At 45.5% G+C, this 17,447-nt stretch overlaps 3 non-coding genes across 3 annotated transcripts; 2 read left to right on the top strand and 1 right to left on the bottom strand.

Annotated features, from left to right (window-relative positions):
- Positions 1-2,593: 2,593 nt before the first annotated feature.
- On the bottom strand, positions 2,594-2,667 carry Trnat-ugu (transfer RNA threonine (anticodon UGU)). The gene has a single exon. It is a non-coding gene; the product is annotated as a tRNA-Thr (tRNA).
- Positions 2,668-2,852: 185 nt separating this feature from the next.
- Trnat-ugu (transfer RNA threonine (anticodon UGU)) lies at positions 2,853-2,926 on the top strand. Its single transcript has one exon. It is a non-coding gene; the product is annotated as a tRNA-Thr (tRNA).
- A 13,861-nt stretch (positions 2,927-16,787) lies between these two features.
- On the top strand, positions 16,788-16,862 carry Trnas-cga (transfer RNA serine (anticodon CGA)). Its single transcript has one exon. It is a non-coding gene; the product is annotated as a tRNA-Ser (tRNA).
- Positions 16,863-17,447: the final 585 nt, after the last annotated feature.

Genomic DNA, 17,447 nt, shown 5'->3' with positions numbered 1-17,447 from the left:
CGAATGCGAGAGGAAGTGTCTGGCAAAACTTGTTTATGCACACGAAGAACTGAAGAAGCACTTTAAGCAGAAGGCCTTGAAAAAATGGCATTAATGTCCATAGGCTGATGATGTGAATCATGATCACGGCAGTTTCCATTGCGGTGACGCCCACGCGAGTCACGTGATTTGGAAACAGGCTGTGAATTAGAGTTTCTCTTACTACACACAGCTTGCACGTGTACTTTCTTATTACAAAAATAGCTCTGTGCTTGACAGGATGGGCAACTGTCCTGTGGGTGGGCACGAAAACAGTTCGGACGTGATTTCAGTTTCTTAGTGGAGGCCAGGTTGGAAAAGTGTTTGCTTGTGCGCGAGCGGCGTGGTATGGCGCTCTGTGCTGGGGGGCACGCGTTGTGACGTGCTATCAGTACACACACCCGGCGTCGTTTTGAACGCGGAAGTAGCCATGTCTAATGTATCTTGTCTGTCTAGCAAGTCCATTACTTCCTGCAAAGACGGGTTTTTAAATCTTAAAATTCGCTCACGGATGCGGTGGTCCACCACATTCTGCGCAATCGAGTCTCTAATCATGATATCTGCATAGGAGAGTCCACATGAACAATTATGAAACGTCCCCTTAGAAAAATTATACATGACTGTGCTTCAACTGACATACAATATTTTTTGAGCAACGCAATCTGACTTTGAAAAATCCCTACAAGAGAAAGGCCCTGAGTAACATTAACCTATACCTTTCACGAATCACTTACCTCACAAAAATCTTCGCTACTCGATCTACTGCAATACAGCGAGAGCCACTACTGCCAGCTAAATAAAAGATGCAAACTATTGAAGGCACTAACTACTGATAGGCATAGTTAGCAAATGAAAGATTTTGATAGAGAACAAACAATGTATTTACCTTAATAGTGTTCAAAAGTCATTATATATATCTCAGTCCATGATATCCAATATTACAAATTTACTCTTTCTGATGGACACGTCCAGATCGTCCGCTCTCAAAATTCCGCCATTTCTCCCCACATCCACCACTCCTGGCGGCTCACCTCCAACTGCGCAACGCTACGCGCTGTTAACATCCAGCTGCCCAACAACAGTAGCCAACAACAATGCAAACCAGCCACAGACTGCACACAACACAGCCAGTGATTTTCATACAGAGCGCTACGTGGCGTTACCAATAAAAGAACCTAAACAGCCTACTTCGCATTCGGGAGGACGACGGTTCAATCCCGCGTCCGGCCATCCTGATTTAGGTTTTCCGTGATTTCCCTAACTCGCTCCAGGCAAATGCCGGGATGGTTCCTTTCAAAGGGCACGGCCGACTTCCTTCCCCATCCTTCCCTAATCTGATGAGACCGATGACCTCGCTGTCTGGTCTCCTTCCCCCAACAAACCAACAGCCTACTTACACAATTAAAGCCACGATCAGATGTTAGTCCCTGGAGATCCGCTAACCAAGATGTATTGGACTGGGTAGGACGACGCCGGAGACGAAACAACTTGTAGCATGCAGCTGCCACATTTATACTGTCACGGAAGTGGGAGTTCAATGCATAAATTACTTCTGCGTAAGTTTTAGTATCTGGGCGGGCAGTGGCGAACAATTTCACGAGCACAAGAATACCACTACACCCGCGTGGCAATGAAAAAGGCAAGCCGCTCTATACCTGGCATGTGGCGAAGTGTGCCTCGAGCTGGGCGATGTATTCTGGCCAGCGTTCAGTGTCCAGACTGAAGGCACGAAATGGCGGTGCTGTAGGCGGCGTCTGTGGTACCGGCGGGGGCGGTTGAGGCGCCGTAGTAGCTGCAGTTTGTAGTGTGACCAGTCCATTTAGAGCAGCAACAGCTGCATTTGCTGAGCCTGAAACCGTATAAGATCAGACAGCGAAGCCTGTTCCTGTGGCGAAGCCATCATTGACACAAAATAATGTCTTATAGCGACGGGTGGAAGCACACATTCCCTCACTCACACGGATATATGGAAAGAAAGATCAAGCAGTACCGAGAAAACATAGATAGAGGGGGGGAAAAATCCCACTCTCGTCGCCAATTCTTTTGTATCCCGCCTGGAAGGCGGCACGCGGGTCTGCTCCTGTGATCCGCGAAATAGGCCGAATGAAGGAAGCGAGTAGGAGCAGGAGAGGTAAAGCACTTCGGTACTGCATGTAAAGTAAAAGAACATTTAATAGAAAATATTACTCAACGACATATACGTAACTTTTGGTAAGGATGAGCACGTAGGTGCGAAGCTGTTGTCCATGTATTAAGCTAACAGTTACTAGACGTTGGACGAACTACCATTGAAGTAACAAAGGCAAAGTCTGTAATGGCCAGCTTCCTATGAAGTAGAAGCTAAGTTGCTTGGTCGTCTGCTCTTGATCAACTGGGCAGATAGCAGAGCGGCACTCGTTGAGCTCCACGGCGTCGGCCAGAGGGCGCTGTGGTCGGCGTAGTTTGCTCTCGTAGCACCAACCTACGAGCATGCACCTACGCTGAGGCGTCGGAACTATCGACTAAATGATGACTGACAACCTCAGCTGCCGACAAGTGTTGTTATTATACCTCAATGTGGACAGCTGAAAATGTGTGCCCCGACCGGGACTCGAACCCGGGACCTCCTGCTTACATGGCAGGCGCTCTATCCCTCTGAGCCACCGAGGACACAGATGAATAGCGCGACTGCGGGGACTTACTCCTTGCACGCTTCCCGTGAGACTCACATTCCCAACTGTCCACAATTCTACATATGTATTGTACCTTATAGACATTTGCCCACCCACTCACAGTTGGGAATGTGAGTCTAACGGGAAGCGTGCAAAGCCCTGCAGTTGCGCTATTCATCTGTGTCCTCGGTGGCTCAGATGGATAGAGCGTCTGCCATGTAAGCAGGAGGTCCCGGGTTCGAGTCTCGGTCGGGGCACACATTTTCAGCTGTCCACATCGAGGTATAACAACAACACTTGTCGGCAGCTGAGGTTGTCAGTCGTCATTTACTCCAGGGAAAAGCTGCACAATCATCAACAGTAAGTGTTCTTTCGAGAACTAGTTACTGTCTTCGTATATATAGGAACTATCGACGCCACATATAGAAAACTGGAAACAAAACCAGTCAAGAGCCTCTAAACTGAATCATCTAATTGTATATGTGACTATTAACTTAGTGAGTTACGTACTTTCAGGCGACTTTGATTCGTCAGCAGTTAGAGCAGTTTAGATACAAGGTAAAATTGACAATTTAGAAACATACATTACAACTGAAAATAATTTGCTCAAGTACATTATGACAGGTGACGTAAAAGTGTTGGTTTTTAGTATTGGCGTTCATGTGCTCTGCACTAGTAAATATTTTCAGTTCATATCGATTTCCATTGTTTAAACAATTGTACAGTCTTCGTTCTTGATACTTTACTTTTGTGTACGCCATCACTGGCAGTCATCCTCGGGGCTGGAACCCAAAAGTCGAAGGAACCCTAAGAAGGCGTAGCTGTGAGATGGTCTCGGTTTGGAACTTGCGCCATTTCCCTGTCTTGAGTTCACCGGACTGCAAGCCTTCCCAGAATCGCGTCTCATAGGAATTTCATGAAAACAATGAGTAGCATTAGCTGAACTAATTTATTCTGTGATACGCTCCAAGGGGAAAGTTAGTCTTGTGTCCATTCAAATTCCACAATCTGTGGGTATCACTGTTTCTGACTGTACTGTAATTTGCGATAAATAGTCATAATCAACTCGTTTAGGCTTGCTGTTCAATCACTGCACCATGTATAGGGACAATACGCCCTAGGTTTTGCACTATTAAAAGCATCCATCTAAAAGCCAATGTCAACAGTTTATTTGTGTTCCATTTTCCGGAGTCGGCAGAGCTCACAGCTGTGTACTGTGTAAGTATAGATACTATTACACCTTCAAGCTATATTCTCGGCGAATGGTCGTATCCCACCGAATTGACCGAATATACACCGAAATGCGGGGAAACTGAGGAAGTACCTGCGTATCTTCTGGTTTGCGCCGAACAATTTGTACATGGGAACAAGTTTGCGGCAGCAACAGGAATCAGAGAAAACGCCTAGACCTAAACGAAGGGAATGAGTGAGGCAGTCGATTTTTTTTCTGTCGAGGCAGCATTATACTGTATGTCTGTTGAGGTACCAGTGATACACACGAGTTGACTACTGTATATGATGCTTTTCAGGAGGACAGAGAACCATTCACCTCTAAACTTACTTGCATCTGCGTTAAAGGATAACAGAGAGTGGACGGGGTGATCGATTGAGATAGAGCTGTAATGAGGTACGATTTATTGGTTGACTTGCATTCTGGAGAAGGAGAAGTTGCTGCATGTCAATTTTTTTTTTTTTTTTTTTTTTTCTTTTTCTCAGTGCTCTGTCCGGATGCATCAGTCGCGTGACATAGCCTGCGTTCTACCTGTATAGAGCCTTGTGTTCTGTATGTGGTTTAAAGCACTGTCTACTTGCGATCGTTAGCAGTAAACCTGTCGGTCATCAGAGAACTTCCATCTCATGTGTGATCAAACTTGACACAGTCCTCTAAACGAACTTTGATTTATGCGATCCCCTCCTATCGCATCTTGGGTGTAAAATCGAGACTTCAGCGTCATAGCTAAGTTAGCGATAGGTGCTTGTGAGGCGCTGCAATCCCCACGTACACATTTGCCCGACAGATTTGCTGTTTACAGAGTTAGTGACAGAATGACTTGTAATTTTCGCATGTCAGAAGCTGCTGCTATGCTTTTATCTGTTCCCTTGTAGAGAAACATGGAAGAAGGATGTATGTCCTGCAATTGAATATTATTGGAATATTATTTGCGCTACATTCCATATGACTGATAGATTGGAAACGCAAGCAATCTAACATTATAGCCCGTTTTAAACCTTCCAGGTAAGGATGCTAGACTCTAGAATAATACTTTAGAGTTGATAGCTTGGTTGATTTACGTAAAAATGCGTCGAACTCCGTCCGTCTGTAGATCCACCACATATAAAAATCATCCGTTTCTTGTTCTTCTTAACCGTCCGCTGTTCCACCACTACACTTTGAAATCTGTTACTATACATTGATAAGGAGTGCTAACCTCCTCGACATGGGCGCATCACGAGAAATCTTGTGCACTTGGAGGGTTGAGGACTCGGAAAGCTCTATTCAATCACGAGACGTGGAGTATAGCGGTGTACTTCTGATCGGTTGCAGATTAATTCGCTAACGGTGCTGCAGGGCGGGTTGGTCAATGGCAGTGTGAGGAGGGTCTTCCACTTTACCTAAGAGAGCGAGAATGCTCAGTGACACCCATACACAGAGAGATAGATCATAAATTAAAACACTATGCTCGATGTGATAGAAATAGGTGGAGCACTGTCTGGCCTACTTTGGTGATTTATGTGTTCGAGAATTAGGCTAAAACTGAATGGATGTACTGCACAGTCATCTATCCATGTTCGCAATGATACTCGCAAAGTGGAGAAAGGGTGGTTTAGCTATGATACTGAAATTGGAGAAACATGCTGTCACATCATTGGCCTGTGTTGAAGTTGCTGTAAAATTGCTAAAATTGTTCACACTTTCAACTGCGATGATTATTATTAGAGTACATCGATGCCCCCCCCCCCCCCCCCCATGAACCATGGACCCTGCCGTTGGTGGGGAGGCTTGCGTGCCTCAGCGATACAGATGGCCGTACCGTAGGTGCAACCACAACGGAGGGGTATCTGTTGAGAGACCAGACAAACATATGGTTCCTGAAGAGGGGCAGCAGCCTTTTCAGTAGTTGCAGGGGCAACAGTCTGGATGATTGACTGATCTGGCCTTGTAACAATAACCAAAACGGCCTTGCTGTGCTGGTACTGCGAACGGCTGAAAGCAAGGGGAAACTACAGCCGTAATTTTTCCCGAGGACATGCAGCTTCACTGTATGATTAAATGATGATGGCGTCCTCTTGGGTAAAGTATTCCGGAGATAAAATAGTCCCCCATTCGGATCTCCGGGCGGGGACTACTCAAGAGGACGTCGTTATCAGGAGAAAGAAAACTGGCGTTCTACGGCTCGGAGCGTGGAATGTCAGATCCCTTAATCGGGCAGGTAGGTTAGAAAATTTAAAAAGGGAAATGGATTAGTTAAAGTTAGATATAGTGGGAATTAGTGAAGTTCGGTGGCAGGAGGAACAAGACTTTTGGTCAGGTGATTACAGGGTTATAAATACAAAATCAAATAGGGGTAATGCAGGAGTAGGTTTAATAATGAATAAAAAAATAGGAGTGCGGGTTAGCTACTACAAACAGCACAGTGAACGCATTATTGTGGCCAAGATAGACACAAAGCCCGTGCCTACTACAGTAGTACAAGTTTATATGCCAACTAGCTCTGCAGATGATGAAGAAATAGATGAAATGTATGACGAGATAAAAGAAATTATTCAGGTAGTGAAGGGAGACGAAAATTTAATAGTCATGGGTTACTGGAATTCGTCAGTAGGAAAAGGGAGAGAAGGAAACATAGTAGGTGAATATGGATTGGGGGGAAGAAATGAAAGAGGAAGCCGCCTTGTAGGATTTTGCACAGAGCATAACTTAATCATAGCTAACACTTGGTTCAAGAATCATAAAAGAAGGTTGTATACATGGAAGAACCCTGGAGATACTAAAAGGTATCAGATAGATTATATAATGGTAAGACAGAGATTTAGGAACCAGGTTTTAAATTGTAAGACATTTCCAGGGGCAGATGTGGATTCTGACCACAATCTATTGGTTATGAACTGCAGATTGAAACTGAAGAAACTGCAAAAAGGTGGGAATGTAAGGAGATGGGACCTGGATAAACTGAAAGAACCAGAGGTTGTAGAGAGTTTCAGGGAGAGCATAAGGGAACAATTGACAGGAATGGGGGAAAGAAATACAGTAGAAGAAGAATGGGTAGCTCTGAGAGATGAAGTAGTGAAGGCAGCAGACGATCAAGTAGGTAAAAAGGCGAGGGCTAATAGAAATCCTTGGGTAACAGAAGAAATATTGAATTTAATTGATGAAAGGAGAAAATATAAAAACGCAGTAAATGAAGCAGGCAAAAAGGAATACAAACGTCTCAAAAATGAGATCGACAGGAAGTGCAAAATGGCTAAGCAGGGATGGCTAGAGGACAAATGTAAGGATGTAGAGGCTTGTCTCACTAGGGGTAAGATAGATACTGTCTACAGGAAAATTAAAGAGGCCTTTGGAGAGAAGAGAACCACTTGTATGAATATCAAGAGCTCAGATGGCAACCCAGTTCTAAGCAAAGAAGGGAAGGCAGAAAGGTGGAAGGAGTATATAAAGGGTTTATACAAGGGCGATGTACTTGAGGACAATATTATGGAAATGGAAGAGGATGTAGATGAAGACGAAATGGGAGATAAGATACTGCGTGAAGAGTTTGATAGAGCACTGAAAGACCTGAGTCGAAACAAGGCCCCGGGAGTAGACAACATTCCATTAGAACTACTGATGGCCTTGGGAGAGCCAGTCATGACAGAACTCTACCATCTGGTGAGGAAGATGTATGAGACAGGCGAAATACCCTCAGACTTAAAGAAGAATATAATAATTCCAATCCCAAAGAAAGCAGGTGTTGACAGATGTGAAAATTACCGAACTATCAGTTTAATAAGTCACAGCTGCAAAATACTAACGCGAATTCTTTACAGACGAATGGAAAAACTGGTAGAAGCGGACCTCGGGGAAGATCAGTTTGGATTCCGTAGAAATGTTGGAACACGTGAGGCAATACTAACCTTACGACTTATCTTAGAAGAAAGATTAAGAAAAGGCAAACCTACGTTTCTAGCATTTGTAGACTTAGAGAAAGCTTTTGACAATGTTAACTGGAATACTCTCTTTCAAATTCTGAAGGTGGCAGGTATAAAATACAGGGAGCGAAAGGCTATTTACAATTTGTACAGAAACCAGATGGCAGTTATAAGAGTCGAGAGGCATGAAAGGGAAGCAGTGGTTGGGAAAGGAGTGAGACAGGGTTGTAGCCTCTCCCCGATGTTATTCAATCTGTATATTGAGCAAGCAGTAAAGGAAACAAAAGAAAAATTCGGAGTAGGTATTAAAATTCATGGAGAAGAAGTAAAAACTTTGTGGTTCGCCGATGACATTGTAATTCTGTCAGAGACAGCAAAGGACTTGGAAGAGCAGTTGAACGGAATGGACAGTGTCTTGAAAGGAAGATATAAGATGAACATCAACAAAAGCAAAACGAGGATAATGGAATGTAGTCAAATTAAATCGGGTGATGCTGAGGGGATTAGATTAGGAAATGAGACACTTAAAGTAGTAAAGGAGTTTTGCTATTTAGGGAGTAAAATAACTGATGATGGTCGAAGTAGAGAGGATATAAAATGTAGACTGTCAATGGCAAGGAAAGCGTTTCTGAAGAAGAGAAATTTGTTAACATCGAGTATAGATTTAAGTGTCAGGAAGTCGTTTCTGAAAGTATTTGTATGGAGTGTAGCCATGTATGGAAGTGAAACATGGACGATAACTAGTTTGGACAAGAAGAGAATAGAATCTTTCGAAATGTGGTGCTACAGAAGAATGCTGAAGATAAGGTAGGTAGATCACGTAACTAATGAGGAGGTATTGAATAGGATTGGGGAGAAGAGAAGTTTGTGGCACAACTTGACTAGAAGAAGGGATCGGTTGGTAGGACATGTTCTGAGGCATCAAGGGATCACCAATTTAGTATTGGAGGGCAGCGTGGAGGGTAAAAATCGTAGAGGGAGACCGAGAGATGAATACACTAAGCAGATTCAGAAGGATGTAGGTTGCAGTAGGTACTGGGAGATGAAGGAGCTTGCACAGGATAGGGTAGCATGGAGAGCTGCATCAAACCAGTCTCAGGACTGGAGACCACAACAACAACAACATCGATGGTGTCCTTTCCATCCCATCCGTGCACTTGTACGCTGTTGGTTGCCACATAATGACTGACTGATAGCGTTTGTTTGAGTTGTGGAAAGAGTTTTGGTGGATGGACAGCACCTTCTGCAGTGGACAGCACCGAAACACTGATCGCGTACATGAGTGCGATATGAGGAATGAGTCTAAAGGGAACGCAGAGCCATCAGATGTTCTGTCAGTGTGAGGGACGAGGCTAAATGTAGAGCTCGTGAATCACTTTCGGACTGTAGTTTGGAAACTTACGTCAACGCCGTATAACTCTTCCAGTTTGCTTATGTTGAAACTGTCTTTTATTTAAAATAAGCCGATGTGTGGCGTGTTATGCTATCCGCCGTAAGAATATGATTCACACCGTGCAACGTGTAGTTTCCTGCGAAAGGCCGTGGATCAGAACTTCTTAATGTCAGTTTAGAACTTGGCACAGGCCTCGAAGTCGTGGCAGAAAAACGAAATGTTTGACATTGTACAAAAGGGTGTTAGAAATCAGTGTTTCAAACAACTAAACAGGACCAGAGGGGGCGTCTCATGCGATTTAGTATAGTCTGTGGGATACGATAATTCGCCTAGAGTATAGGCGGTCAAACTTTAAAGCGGCCTCTGCAGTGCCTGTATATTTAATAGCATCGTGCCACAGAGGCGGCAGCAGCAGCAGCAGCAGTTTGAGGTGTGAATTCGGTGAGGGAATGGGTAGGAATGCTTGGAGGGCTGCACGCTTCACTATTCTGGGGAAGCATTGCGATATCTCTTTCTCTGCGCTGGACCGCACTGCAGCTATGCGTCATCGCGCGGGCACTGCCGCCTAGGTGACTTCTATATCAGATGAAGTTACTGCAACTTCTATAGTTCCTAAGTTTTCTCTGTTTGGGGGTGGAGAATAACGATGATAGCATGTTGAGGGTGACAGATTTGAATGGACACGGATCTGTACTACTTGTAAGTAGTTTGGGAATGCACCACAATGCGCGCATTTCCATCGAATGGTCGAAAACATGGTCCTGGCGCACTGACTGAGGTCGCTCTGTTTCTACACGGGTTGCAGAAGGTAGTGGGTATAGTTTTCTCCAACTTCTGCTCAGTTCAAACTTAAAATAGAACTAACACATGCGCGAAGCTGTAGCAATGGGCGCAGCTGCAGGATGCGTAGGGAATGGCTAAAACCAGGTTGTAATTTTACCGTAGCAGGCAGGTTCGGGGAAGATGACTCGTTGTGAGTTATGAGAGTGCCAGAAATGTAATTGAGTTGTGGTTGTAGTCATTAAAGGAATTGTCAGTAGGATCCAAAGCAGGTATGTGCTTGAATGGAAAGAGCTCTGTCCAAATCACGCACATCATTTCTAGCGGATAGCGTAACACTAGAGATCTGAGAAGGTAGTGTACATTTTCTTACGACCTCAATCGGCACATCATCTACTACTACTGAAACTTCCTGGCAGATTAAAACTGTGTGCCCGACCGAGACTCGAACTCGGGACCTTTGCCTTTCGCGGGCAAGTGCTCTACCAACTGAGCTACCGAAGCACGACTCACGTCCGGTACTCACAGCCTTACTTCTGCCAGTACCTCGTCTCCTACCTTCCAAACTTTACAGAAGCTCTCCTGCGAAACATGCAGAACTAGCGCTCCTGAAAGAAAGGATATTGCGGAGACATAGCTTAGCCACAGCATGGCGAATGTTTCCAGAATGAGATTTTCACTCTGCAGCGGAGTGTGCGCTGATATGAAACTTCCTGGCAGATTAAAACTGTGTGCCCGACCGAGACTCGAACTCGGGACCTTTGCCTTTCGCGGGCAAGTGCTCTACCAACTGAGCTACCGAAGCACGACTCACGTACGGTACTCACAGCCTTACTTCTGCCAGTACCTCGTCTCCTACCTTCCAAACTTTACAGAAGCTCTCCTGCGAAACATGCAGAACTAGCGCTCCTGAAAGAAAGGATATTGCGGAGACATAGCTTAGCCACAGCCTGGCGAATGTTTCCAGAATGAGATTTTCACTCTGCAGCGGAGTGTGCGCTGATATGAAACTTCCTGGCAGATTAAAACTGTGTGCCCGACCGAGACTCGAACTCGGGACCTTTGCCTTTCGCGGGCAAGTGCTCTACCAACTGAGCTACCGAAGCACGACTCACGTCCGGTACTCACAGCCTTACTTCTGCCAGTACCTCGTCTCCTACCTTCCAAACTTTACAGAAGCTCTCCTGCGAAACATGCAGAACTAGCACTCCTGAAAGAAAGGATATTGCGGAGACATGGCTTAGCCACAGCCTGGGGAATGTTTCCAGAATGAGATTTTCACTCTGCAGCGGAGTGTGCGCTGATATGAAACTTCCTGGCAGATTAAAACTGTGTGCCCGACCGAGACTCGAACTCGGGACCTTTGCCTTTCGCGGGCAAGTGCTCTACCAACTTTTTTTTTTTATTTTTTTATTTTTTTTTTTTTTTTTTTTTTTTTTTTATCTAGCGTCCCGATGCTTCCATAGTCAGCTGCTACGAAATAAAAGTATGCCCCAGGTGAATTTTGAAACAAAGCTTTGTATTTCCGACTCGTTTTAAGGTTGTGGTGCTCTTCCATTATATACTGTATGTTCTCGTCTATACTCGCATGTGTATTCGTAACTGCAAAATATGCAAACTGGCCGATAGTCCAAACATAGCTATTGTGCTTTGTTGCAGGAAAGAAATGCCAGTCTGGTTGAAGTACATCTTTAAGTGTTATAGCAGAGTCTGTGGTTCTAGTAATTATTGCGAGTTTTTTTCTAGTCCAGTTCCATATGTGGTATTGGTCGCGGCAGATGAGAATGTGTGCCAAGGTATCTACAGTATGGCAATGATCGCAGTACGGACTCTGCTTCATTTTGATATTGTGCAACTTTTCACCTGTGGGGACCTTCTCGTTCACAATGTCATACCACGTGGACACTACTTTGGAGTGGAGGATGGGATTGTTAATGTTTTTCCAGACGTTACTCCAGTTGACCGCTGGATATTTCGCTTCAATTGGGTTTTGCCTATGGTGTCTCGTGAGGTGGTAATAGGTCCTTCTGGTGTTAAGCAGCTGTGAAGTGTCTTGAATATAGCTCATTTCCAGGTAATAAGTCCGGACGTGATCGAGTTGAGCGCTGATGCGACCAACATCGACTGGGGCCTTTTTGCTCGTTGGGGCTAACCTGTTGAATAACGTTTTCGTAATTGTCGGATGGGGTGACTGCAGTATTTTGCGGATTCGGTCCATATATACGGCAGTGCATTGGTTCTTGATGTCTTTGACGTCCAAACCACCAGCGGCGCGGGTTAACACTATGGTTGGCATAGCGACTTTAAAGATGTTTCCGCTCCATATGAACCAATACGCTGCAGCTAAAAGCTTTTGCGCTGTATCCTTGGGTACTGGTAACACTGCTGCGATGTGATATATTTTGCTTAGCGCATAGCTGTTAATCAATAGAGCTCTCTGTATCCGATTGAGCGTTCTAGTTTTGTGTTCACGGAGAGTAGCCCTGAATATATGCAGTTTATGGTCCCAGTTGGCTACTGTCATCTCTCTTGGGTTGGCCATTAGAATCATACCTAAGTGGTTCGTCTTCTCTGTTCTTTGTAGCCATGTTCTTGGAATGGTCTCCATATTGGGTCCGACAGGTAAAATTTTCGATTTTTGTTCATTGAGTTTGGCTCCGGAAGAAGTGGCGTAAGCGTGGATGATTTGTTGAACGACTTCCATTTCTGAGTGCGTGTTAACTAATACACTGACGTCATCAGCATAAGCGTGACACACGGTTTTTGTACCCAACACCTGTAGACCTTGTAACCTGTGATGCAGGTTTAACAGTAACGGTTCTACGGCGATTGCGTATAGTGCCATAGAAAGGGGGCAGCCTTGTCTCACTGATTGCTTGATCGGGACTGGTGAACTTAGCTGACCATTAATTTTGATTCGAGAGGAAGTGCCGACTATACATTTGCGTATGATCTGAATAAAATGAGCACTGAATCCCATCCGTTGCATTACAGTTAGTAGAAAGTGGTGGTTGATGCGGTCAAAAGCCTTATCGAAGTCTAAAAACATGAGACCAACATTGCATTTGCATAGCCACGACAAATATATTATGTCTCTATATTCACATAGTGCATTCGACATTGATCTCCCTGGGACAGCACTCATTTGATAAGGGCCAAGTACTTTCGGCAGTACCGTCTTCAGTCTACAGTTTATGAGTCGGGTGAAGATTTTATAGTCGGAATTGAGGAGTGTTAGTGGTCGAAAATCCTTCAGCGTAGCGCTACGTGGTTTTTTGGGGATCAGTACAATCATTCCTTCGGTAAACTGAGATGGCATCTGCACGTCTCCCAATAATTCATTGCATATTTTGGTGAATTCCGGTCCTATGATGTGCCAAAAACAAGCATAAAATTCTATGGGTAGGCCATCTAAACCAGCAGATTTCTTTGTAGGCGAGTCTTTGATTATGGCACATACTTCTTCCTCAGTTATGTGGGCTACAAGGTCGGCGTTGTCAGTCGGATGGACCGTGGATTGAATGTTGGATAAAAGCGGCTCACTTGCCGTCGCGTCAGTCGCCGATGCGGAGTAAAAATCTGTATAATGTTGCACCACGTAGTTTTTAACTGTGACTTGTTGATCGTATTCGTTCCCCTGTTCATCACTGAGAGTGTGGATTAACTTTTGTTTACCTCTCTTGGCTTCCCGTATCACGTGATATACGGACGTATTCTCCTGCGTCAGTTCAATCGGAGGACGCGATCGAACTTTTTTCCCCTCTAGTGATTGTCGTACCAACGCCGTTATTCTTGCTTTGGTGCGTTTTATTCTAGAGCTGCTTGCTACTAATCCCATGGGGTCATCATATAGTTCGCGGAGGCAAAGAAAGTGATACTCCAAGGTGCGTTTTCGCCAGTACGCTTTCATGCGACCATATCGTGCGATGCATTTTTTTATCTGCGGTTTCGCAGACTGTAGCCACCACATGATGCGTGTAGGATATCTGGATTGCATCCGAAGACAACGCTGCCATGTAGCATGGACCTCCTGTTTCAGTACTGCGTCCTCCAAAAGTGACACGTTTAGCTGCCATACGCCCCTTCCCAGGAATGTTTTTTGTTTAGTATGCTTCGCGGTTATATGAAATGCGCAGTGATCCGAGAAGTTAAGAGGTCAAATTTCACAGTCAGTTACATTATGGATAAAACCTTTCGTTACATACAGCCTGTCTAGTCTGCTTGCCGAAGTACTGGATACGTACGTGTATCCTCGGGTGTGCGGGCGAAGGTGGCACCAAGCATCTGTCATATCGAGCCCGTTAATTAACAGCAACAGCTCCTCACAAAAGTTGAAGTTCGGGATTTGATCTTCTGGACGCAATACGCAGTTAAAATCTCCACCCAAAATTATGTGCAGTCGAGGATCCGTTATTAATGGGACAATTTCGTCCCGGAACAGGTTGCCCCTTGCTCGTTTTCCGCTGGATCCAGAGGGAGCATATATATTAACAAGAAGCAGATCATATATTTGTGCAGTTATGCCTCGTCCAGATTCAAGTATTGCTTTTGCTGTACATGGTATGCCGTGTTTGAACAGTATTCCTGTTCCACATTCATGGCCTATGTTTAAGATCGCCTCATATCCGTACACATCCGCTATTTTGGTTGTAACTACCTCTTGTAACATCGCTATGTCAATGTCGGCGGCATATAAGTAGTCCTTCACAGATTGTAACTTTACGTCCGAAACTATTCTGTTTACATTGAGCGTGGCGATTTTATACGCCTGCGTCATTCGGTAGTCCAACTAAGCGCATTCAGTGTCGTCAGACCATGCTGTCCCCGTATCAGTTCCGCAGCGGTCAACAGTGTCCATTGGTTCTTCAATTGGAGGGGCGAGGTTCATCTGTACGTCCTCATTCGGGTTGGGGATGTCTGGTTTTCCGATGTCTACCACGCCTTGCTTTCCGCTTCGATCTGTTTTAAGAATTTTTTTTGGTACGGGAGAGTTTTTTCTCCAGTTCTTGAATCTCTTCAGGGCTCGTTTTCGTGTTTGCCGTTTAGGTTTCACCGGCTGCTGTCTGATGTTGTCTTCCGCAGCATTCTTCAAATCTTCTAAGCGGGTGGTGTTTCGAGCTAAATTGTCGACCGTGCTCTTGGTGGATAATGGTGTCAATAGAGAAATCGGTTCACTATGAGGTTGCTCATTCCGGGATGGTTCTTGCATGTCATTCTCAACCGCGGAGGAATCGGATAATTTGCTGTGGCTCCCAATTTCTTTCGGTGTCCGTTGTATTGAAACCGTTACAGCTGTCACGATTTCCTTAGGTTCGGGTGGTCTAGCTTCTGTTGTGTCAGTGGTGGCAATCTGAGCTTCTTCTCGGGTCGGATGGTTCTCCGAATTCACATCAGGGCTTGGGGTCAAGACTTGGCCGCGGGCAGCCGTAGCGGAAGTCGCCGGCAGCGCAGTCATAGCCGGCGGTCGCGGCGCCTCGCCAGCCGGCAGCTGCGCCACTCGCCGCTGTAAACACTCAGCGCGGACGTGGCCGGGAGAGTTGCGCGCCGCGCACGTCCTCGGCTGGCCGTCGTATATAACGATGCCTCGGTATCCACAGACGCTGATGTATGACGGTACATGTTTGTGCAAATCGACCTTTAATTGCCTCACTCCGTTGAGAACTTGGAATTTGCGCGCGTTGGACCACCGTTCGGCAACATTGCTGAGAACTTTACCGTACGGCGCTATCACTGCGTTTATTTGTTCCGCCGGTACTTCGAATGGTAGTTCGAATATCCTGATAGGTTCGTATTCCAAACCCTGCATGTGTTACGGTGACTTCGCCTACGTTTCCATCACAATGCTTAAATTTCATACTTCCTCCGCAAGACTCAACTATTTTGTCACATAAGTTAGCATTCCTCAATTTCACAAATACAACGCTGCTCACTATCGAAAGATGCATTCCAATGACATCCTCTGAATCAACTTTCACTTCGTATTCCAACCAATCTTCGATTTCGTGTAGTTTAGGTCGGGCGTAATTGCGATCAAACGAGAATTTCAAAGTATCTTGTCTGTTCAAGTGGGCCATCACGGATTCATATTTCAAATTTCAATATGCGTAGAAGTTCTGCAACGATGCAAGACGCACTGCGACTTACCACGCCGAAGCACAGCAGACCGCGGCGCACGAAACTCAGCACACGTCCGCACAGCACGGCTGACGCGGCGAGACTGCGCTACCGAAGCACGACTCACGTCCGGTACTCACAGCCTTACTTCTGCCAGTACCTCGTCTCCTACCTTCCAAACTTTACAGAAGCTCTCCTGCGAAACATGCAGAACTAGCACTCCTGAAAGAAAGGATATTGCGGAGACATGGCTTAGCCACAGCCTGGGGAATGTTTCCAGAATGAGATTTTCACTCTGCAGCGGAGTGTGCGCTGATATGAAACTTCCTGGCAGATTAAAACTGTGTACCCGACCGAGACTCGAACTCGGGACCTTTGCCTTTCGCGGGCAAGTGCTCTACCAACTGAGCTACCGAAGCACGACTCTCGTCCGGTACTCACAGCCTTACTTCTGCCAGTACCTCGTCTCCTACCTTCCAAACTAATCTGCCAGGAAGTTTCATATCAGCGCACACTCCGCTGCAGAGTGAAAATCTCATTCTGGAAACATTCCCCAGGCTGTGGCTAAGCCATGTCTCCGCAATATCCTTTCTTTCAGGAGTGCTAGTTCTGCATGTTTCGCAGGAGAGCTTCTGTAAAGTTTGGAAGGTAGGAGACGAGGTACTGGCAGAAGTAAGGCTGTGAGTACCGGACGTGAGTCGTGCTTCGGTAGCTCAGTTGGTAGAGCAATTGCCCGCGAAAGGCAAAGGTCCCGAGTTCGAGTCTCGGTCGGGCACACAGTTTTAAATCTGCCAGGAAGTTTCATATCAGCGCACACTCCGCTGCAGAGTGAAAATCTCATTCTGGAATCTACTACTACTGTTTGTGTTCCTTCTCAATCAGTCATCGCCTATAACTCACTGGGTATATCGCGGAACTTCTGGTTTGGTCTCGAGACAGAACGCGCTACAAATACTATAGAATTATCTAGCTGAGGAGGTGTGAGGGAGTCGCAAATAGCGCTTTCATACCAAGTTCCTTAGCGGAATCAATTTCAAAATGCAGTAAGTTTATGGTGAGGTTGCATCGTGGCCTACGTTTTGGTCTGATAACAGACATTCCTACGGTCACTATCACGGTATTTGTCCGGAATGCAGAGGTAATGTCGTACCTCGATTTGTAAAGTGGGTATAGCTTTTAACATGGCTACTTGTGTACACCTGTAGAACCAAGACCGCTTGTGACAGTAACATACAGTAGTTGTTACAGTCGAGGTATTTTAACATCTGGTCGATAACGTCTCTCTTTCTAGTACACAGTGGTAGGACTTGCAAGGAAAAAACTTATGAGACGTGTCCACCCATGGCTAATTTTGTCTCACC

The sequence above is a fragment of the Schistocerca serialis genome, chromosome 2, assembly GCF_023864345.2.
Source record: "Schistocerca serialis cubense isolate TAMUIC-IGC-003099 chromosome 2, iqSchSeri2.2, whole genome shotgun sequence".
NCBI lineage: Eukaryota > Metazoa > Arthropoda > Insecta > Orthoptera > Acrididae > Schistocerca > Schistocerca serialis.
Note: the sequence above shows the minus strand (reverse complement) of the source record. Positions and strands in the feature narration are given on the sequence as shown.